This window comes from Mixophyes fleayi, unplaced genomic scaffold (assembly GCF_038048845.1).
Source record: "Mixophyes fleayi isolate aMixFle1 unplaced genomic scaffold, aMixFle1.hap1 Scaffold_145, whole genome shotgun sequence".
Taxonomy (NCBI): Eukaryota; Metazoa; Chordata; class Amphibia; order Anura; family Limnodynastidae; genus Mixophyes; species Mixophyes fleayi.
Window position 1 is genome coordinate 42,501 of NW_027445943.1, and position 5,000 is coordinate 47,500.

Here is a 5,000-nt window from a genome sequence, read left to right on the forward strand (position 1 = left end):
TCTGATCTTGGAAGCTAAGCAGGGACGGGCCTGGTTAGTACTTGGATGGGAGACCACCTGGGAATACCAGGTGCTGTAGGCCTTTTTTTTTTCTCTCTTGTTCTGGCTTCCTTCAATGCTGGTTTTGAGATTATAAGAGATGTAGGTCAATAGGAAACCAAAACCTACAGCTACACATTTCTAAACAAGCCCAATCTCGTTTGATCTTGGAGGCTAAGCAGGGCCAGACCTGGTTAGTACTTGGATGGGAGACCACCTGGGAATACCAGGTGCTGTAGGCTTTTTTTTTTTCTCTCTTGTTCCGGCTTCCTTCAATGCTGGTTTCTAGATGTATAAGAGATGTAGGTCAATAGGAAAAAAATACCTACAGCCACACCACCCTGAACAAGCCCAATCTCATCTGATCTTGGAAGCTAAGCAGGGCCAGGCCTGGTTAGAACTTGGATGGGAGACCACCTGGGAATACCAGGTGCTGTAGGCCTTTTTCTTTCTCTCTTGTTCCGGCTTCCTTCAATGCTGGTTTTGAGATTATAAGAGATGTAGGTCAATGCAAAACCAATACCTACAGCTACACATCTCTGAACAAGCCCAATCTCGTTTGATCTTGGAAGCTAAGCAGAGCCGGGCCTGGTTAGTACTTGGATGGGAGACCACCTGGGAATACCAGGTGCTGTAGGCCTTTTTTTCTTCTCTCTTGTACCGGCTTCCTTCAATGCTGGTTTCTAGATGTATAAGAGATGTAGGTCAATAGGAAAACAATACCTACAGCCACACCACCCTGAACAAGCCCAATCTCATCTGATCTTCGAAGCTAAGCAGGGCCGTGCCTGGTTAGTACTTGGATGGGAGACCCCCTGGGAATACCAGGTGCTGTAGGCCTTTTTTTTTTCTCTCTTGTTCCGGCTACCTTCAATGCTTGTTTTTAGATGCATAAGAGATGTAGGTCAATAGGAAAACAATACCTACAGCCACACCACCCTGAACAAGCCCAATCTCGTCTGATCTTGGAAGCTAAGCAGGGCTGGGCCTGGTTAGTACTTGGATGCGAGACCACCTGGGAATACCAGGTGCTGTAGGCCCTTTTTTCTTTCTCTCTTGTTCCGGCTTCCTTCAATGCTTGTTTTTAGATGCATAAGAGATGTAGGTCAATATGAAAACAATACCTACAGCCACACCACCCTGAACAAGCCCAATCTCGTCTGATCTTGGAAGCTAAGCAGGGCTGGGCCTGGTTAGTACTTGGATGGGAGACCACCTGGAAATACCAGATGCTGTAGGCTTTTTTTTTCTCTCTTGTTCCGGCCTCCTTCAATGCTGGTTTTGAGATGTATAAGAGATGTAGGTCAATAGGAAACCAATACCTACAGCCACACCACCCTGAACAAGCCCAATCTCGTCTGATTTTGAAAGCTAAGCAGGTCCGGGCCTGGTTAGTACTTGGATGGGAGACCACCTGGGAATACCAGGTGCTGTAGGCCTTTTTTTTTTTCTCTCTTGTTCCGGCTTCCTTCAATGCTTGTTTTTAGATGTATAAGAGATGTAGGTATATAGGAAAACAATACCTACAGCCACACCACCCTGAACAAGCCCAATCTCATCTGATCTTGGAAGCTAAGCAGGGCTGGGCCTGGTTAGTACTTGGATGGGAGACCACCTGGAAATACCAGGTGCTGTAGGCTTTTTTTTTTCTCTCTTGTTCCGGCCTCCTTCAATGCTGGTTTTGAGATGTATAAGAGATGTAGGTCAATAGGAAACCAATACTTACAGCCACACCACCCTGAACAAGCCCAATCTCGTCTGATCTTGGAAGCTAAGCAGAGCCGGGCCTGGTTAGTACTTGAATGGGAGACCACCTGGGAATACCAGGTGCTGTAGGCCTTTTTTTCTTCTCTCTTGTTCCGGCTTCCTTCAATGCTGTTTTCTAGATGTATAAGAGATGTAGGTCAATAGGAAAACAATACCTACAGCCACACCACCCTGAACAAGCCCAATCTCGTCTGATCTTGGAAGCTAAGCAGGGACGGGCCTGGTTAGTACTTGGATGGGAGACCACCTGGGAATACCAGGTGCTGTAGGCCTTTTTTTTTTCTCTCTTGTTCCGGCTTCCTTCAATGCTGGTTTTGAGATTATAAGAGATGTAGGTCAATAGGAAACCAAAACCTACAGCTACACATTTCTAAACAAGCCCAATCTCGTTTGATCTTGGAGGCTAAGCAGGGCCAGGCCTGGTTAGTACTTGGATGGGAGACCACCTGGGAATACCAGGTGCTGTAGGCTTTTTTTTTTTCTCTCTTGTTCCGGCTTCCTTCAATGCTGGTTTTTAGATGTATAAGAGATGTAGGTCAATAGGAAACCAATACCTACAGCCACACCACCCTAAACAAGCCTGATCTTGGAAGCTAAGCAGAGCCGGGCCTGGTTAGTACTTGGATGCGAGACCACCTGGGGATACCAGGTGCTGTAGGCCCTTTTTTTTTTCTCTCTTGTTCCGACTTCCTTCAATGCTGGTTTTGAGATGTATAAGAGATGTAGGTCAATAAGAAACCAATACCTACAGCAACACCACCCTGAACAAGCCCAATCTCGTCTGATCTTGGAAGCTAAGCAGGGCTGGGCCTGGTTAGTACTTGGATGGGAGACCACCTGGAAATACCAGGTGCTGTAGGCTTTTTTTTTTCTCTCTTGTTCCGGCCTCCTTTAATGCTGGTTTTGAGATGTATAAGAGATATAGGTCAATAGGAAACCAATAACTACAGCCACACCACCCTGAACAAGCCCAATCTCGTCTGATCTTGGAAGCTAAGCAGAGCCGGGCCTGGTTAATACTTGGATGGGAGACCACCTGGGAATACCAGGTGCTGTAGGCCTTTTTTTCTTCTCTCTTGTTCCGGCTTCCTTCAATGCTGGTTTCTAGATGTATAAGAGATGTAGGTCAATAGGAAAACAATAACTACAGCCACACCACCCTGAACAAGCCCAATCTTGTCTGATCTTGGAAGCTAAGCAGGGATGGGCCTGGTTAGTACTTGGATGGGAGACCACCTGGGAATACCAGGTGCTGTAGGCCTTTATTTTTCTCTCTTGTTCCGGCCTCCTTCAATACTGGTTTTGATATGTATAAGAGATGTAGGTCAATAAGAAACCAATACCTACAGCCACACCACCCTGAACAAGCCCAATCTCGTCTGATCTTGAAAGCTAAGCAGGTCCAGGCCTGGTTAGTACTTTTTTTTTTCTCTCTTGTTCTGGCTTCCTTCAATGCTGGTTTTAAAATGTATAAGTGATGTAGGTCATTAGGAAACCAATACCTACAGCTACACCACCCTGGACAAGCCCAATCTCGTCTGATCTTGCAAGCTAAGCAGGGCCGGGCCTGGTTAGTACTTGGATGGGAGACCCCTGGGAATACCAGGTGCTGTAGGCCTCTTTTTTTTTCTCTCTTGTTCCGGCTTCCTTCAATGCTTGTTTTTAGATGTATAAGAGATGTAGGTCAATAGGCAAACATTACCTACAGCCACACCACCCTGAACAAGCCCAATCTCATCTGATCTTGGAAGCTAAGCAGGGCTGGGCCTGGTTAGTACTTGGATGGGAGACCACCTGGAAATACCAGGTGCTGTAGGCTTTTTTTTTTCTCTCTTGTTCCGGCCTCCTTCAATGCTGGTTTTGAGATGTATAAGAGATGTAGGTCAATAGGAAACCAATACCTACAGCCACACCACCCTGAACAAGCCCAATCTCGTCTGATCTTGGAAGCTAAGCAGAGCCAGGCCTGGTTAGTACTTGGATGGGAGACCACCTGGGAATACCAGGTGCTGTAGGCCTTTTTTTCTTCTCTCTTGTACCGGCTTCCTTCATTGCTGGTTTCTAGATGTATAAGAGATGTAGGTCAATAGGAAAACAATACCTACAGCCACACCACCCTGAACAAGCCCAATCTCATCTGATCTTCGAAGCTAAGCAGGGCCGTGCCTGGTTAGTACTTGGATGGGAGACCCCGTGGGAATACCAGGTGCTGTAGGCCTTTTTTTTTTCTCTCTTGTTCCGGCTACCTTCAATGCTTGTTTTTAGATGCATAAGAGATGTAGGTCAATAGGAAAACAATACCTACAGCCACACCACCCTGAACAAGCCCAATCTCGTCTGATCTTGGAAGCTAAGCAGGGCTGGGCCTGGTTAGTACTTGGATGCGAGACCACCTGGGAATACCAGGTGCTGTAGGCCCTTTTTTTTTTCTCTCTTGTTCCGGCCTCCTTCAATGCTTGTTTTTAGATGTATAAGAGATGTAGGTATATAGGAAAACAATACCTACAGCCACACCACCCTGAACAAGCCCAATCTCATCTGATCTTGGAAGCTAAGCAGGGCTGGGCCTGGTTAGTACTTGGATGGGAGACCACCTGGAAATACCAGGTGCTGTAGGCTTTTTTTTTTCTCTCTTGTTCCGGCCTCCTTCAATGCTGGTTTTGAGATGTATAAGAGATGTAGGTCAATAGGAAACCAATACTTACAGCCACACCACCCTGAACAAGCCCAATCTCATCTGATCTTGGAAGCTAAGCAGAGCCGGGCCTGGTTAGTACTTGAATGGGAGACCACCTGGGAATACCAGGTGCTGTAGGCCTTTTTTTCTTCTCTCTTGTTCCGGCTTCCTTCAATGCTGTTTTCTAGATGTATAAGAGATGTAGGTCAATAGGAAAACAATACCTACAGCCACACCACCCTGAACAAGCCCAATCTTGTCTGATCTTGGAAGCTAAGCAGGGACGGGCCTGGTTAGTACTTGGATGGGAGACCACCTGGGAATACCAGGTGCTGTAGGCCTTTTTTTTTTCTCTCTTGTTCCGGCTTCCTTCAATGCTGGTTTTGAGATTATAAGAGATGTAGGTCAATAGGAAACCAAAACCTACAGCCACACCACCCTAAACAAGCCTGATCTTGGAAGCTAAGCAGAGCCGGGCCTGGTTAGTACTTGGATGCGAGACCACCTGGGAATACCA

The 5,000-nt window shown here is 46.6% G+C and overlaps 11 non-coding genes and 12 pseudogenes across 11 annotated transcripts; all 23 read left to right on the forward strand.

Moving 5' to 3' along the window:
* The window catches only part of LOC142114416 (5S ribosomal RNA), a 119-nt pseudogene extending 37 nt beyond the window's left edge, over nt 1–82 (forward strand).
* An 80-nt stretch (nt 83–162) lies between these two features.
* On the forward strand, nt 163–281 carry LOC142114111 (5S ribosomal RNA; annotated as a pseudogene).
* An 81-nt stretch (nt 282–362) lies between these two features.
* On the forward strand, nt 363–481 carry LOC142114533 (5S ribosomal RNA; annotated as a pseudogene).
* Nucleotides 482–560: 79 nt separating this feature from the next.
* On the forward strand, nt 561–679 carry LOC142114536 (5S ribosomal RNA; annotated as a pseudogene).
* An 81-nt stretch (nt 680–760) lies between these two features.
* LOC142114531 (5S ribosomal RNA) lies at nt 761–879 on the forward strand (annotated as a pseudogene).
* Nucleotides 880–960: 81 nt separating this feature from the next.
* On the forward strand, nt 961–1,079 carry LOC142114315 (5S ribosomal RNA). Its single transcript, XR_012681807.1, has one exon. It is a non-coding gene; the product is annotated as a 5S ribosomal RNA (ribosomal RNA).
* Nucleotides 1,080–1,161: 82 nt separating this feature from the next.
* LOC142114460 (5S ribosomal RNA) lies at nt 1,162–1,280 on the forward strand (annotated as a pseudogene).
* Nucleotides 1,281–1,359: 79 nt separating this feature from the next.
* LOC142114576 (5S ribosomal RNA) lies at nt 1,360–1,478 on the forward strand (annotated as a pseudogene).
* Nucleotides 1,479–1,560: 82 nt separating this feature from the next.
* On the forward strand, nt 1,561–1,679 carry LOC142114566 (5S ribosomal RNA). Its single transcript, XR_012681894.1, has one exon. It is a non-coding gene; the product is annotated as a 5S ribosomal RNA (ribosomal RNA).
* Nucleotides 1,680–1,759: 80 nt separating this feature from the next.
* Nucleotides 1,760–1,878, forward strand: LOC142114388 (5S ribosomal RNA). The gene has a single exon (XR_012681874.1). It is a non-coding gene; the product is annotated as a 5S ribosomal RNA (ribosomal RNA).
* Nucleotides 1,879–1,959: 81 nt separating this feature from the next.
* On the forward strand, nt 1,960–2,078 carry LOC142114405 (5S ribosomal RNA). The gene has a single exon (XR_012681878.1). It is a non-coding gene; the product is annotated as a 5S ribosomal RNA (ribosomal RNA).
* Nucleotides 2,079–2,158: 80 nt separating this feature from the next.
* On the forward strand, nt 2,159–2,277 carry LOC142114082 (5S ribosomal RNA; annotated as a pseudogene).
* Nucleotides 2,278–2,549: 272 nt separating this feature from the next.
* LOC142114327 (5S ribosomal RNA) lies at nt 2,550–2,668 on the forward strand. Its single transcript, XR_012681818.1, has one exon. It is a non-coding gene; the product is annotated as a 5S ribosomal RNA (ribosomal RNA).
* An 80-nt stretch (nt 2,669–2,748) lies between these two features.
* On the forward strand, nt 2,749–2,867 carry LOC142114559 (5S ribosomal RNA; annotated as a pseudogene).
* An 81-nt stretch (nt 2,868–2,948) lies between these two features.
* Nucleotides 2,949–3,067, forward strand: LOC142114368 (5S ribosomal RNA). The gene has a single exon (XR_012681856.1). It is a non-coding gene; the product is annotated as a 5S ribosomal RNA (ribosomal RNA).
* Nucleotides 3,068–3,306: 239 nt separating this feature from the next.
* On the forward strand, nt 3,307–3,424 carry LOC142114625 (5S ribosomal RNA; annotated as a pseudogene).
* Nucleotides 3,425–3,506: 82 nt separating this feature from the next.
* On the forward strand, nt 3,507–3,625 carry LOC142114578 (5S ribosomal RNA). Its single transcript, XR_012681895.1, has one exon. It is a non-coding gene; the product is annotated as a 5S ribosomal RNA (ribosomal RNA).
* Nucleotides 3,626–3,705: 80 nt separating this feature from the next.
* On the forward strand, nt 3,706–3,824 carry LOC142114442 (5S ribosomal RNA; annotated as a pseudogene).
* An 81-nt stretch (nt 3,825–3,905) lies between these two features.
* LOC142114557 (5S ribosomal RNA) lies at nt 3,906–4,024 on the forward strand (annotated as a pseudogene).
* An 81-nt stretch (nt 4,025–4,105) lies between these two features.
* LOC142114316 (5S ribosomal RNA) lies at nt 4,106–4,224 on the forward strand. The gene has a single exon (XR_012681808.1). It is a non-coding gene; the product is annotated as a 5S ribosomal RNA (ribosomal RNA).
* Nucleotides 4,225–4,306: 82 nt separating this feature from the next.
* Nucleotides 4,307–4,425, forward strand: LOC142114590 (5S ribosomal RNA). The gene has a single exon (XR_012681896.1). It is a non-coding gene; the product is annotated as a 5S ribosomal RNA (ribosomal RNA).
* Nucleotides 4,426–4,505: 80 nt separating this feature from the next.
* LOC142114348 (5S ribosomal RNA) lies at nt 4,506–4,624 on the forward strand. Its single transcript, XR_012681837.1, has one exon. It is a non-coding gene; the product is annotated as a 5S ribosomal RNA (ribosomal RNA).
* An 81-nt stretch (nt 4,625–4,705) lies between these two features.
* Nucleotides 4,706–4,824, forward strand: LOC142114292 (5S ribosomal RNA). The gene has a single exon (XR_012681786.1). It is a non-coding gene; the product is annotated as a 5S ribosomal RNA (ribosomal RNA).
* Nucleotides 4,825–5,000: the final 176 nt, after the last annotated feature.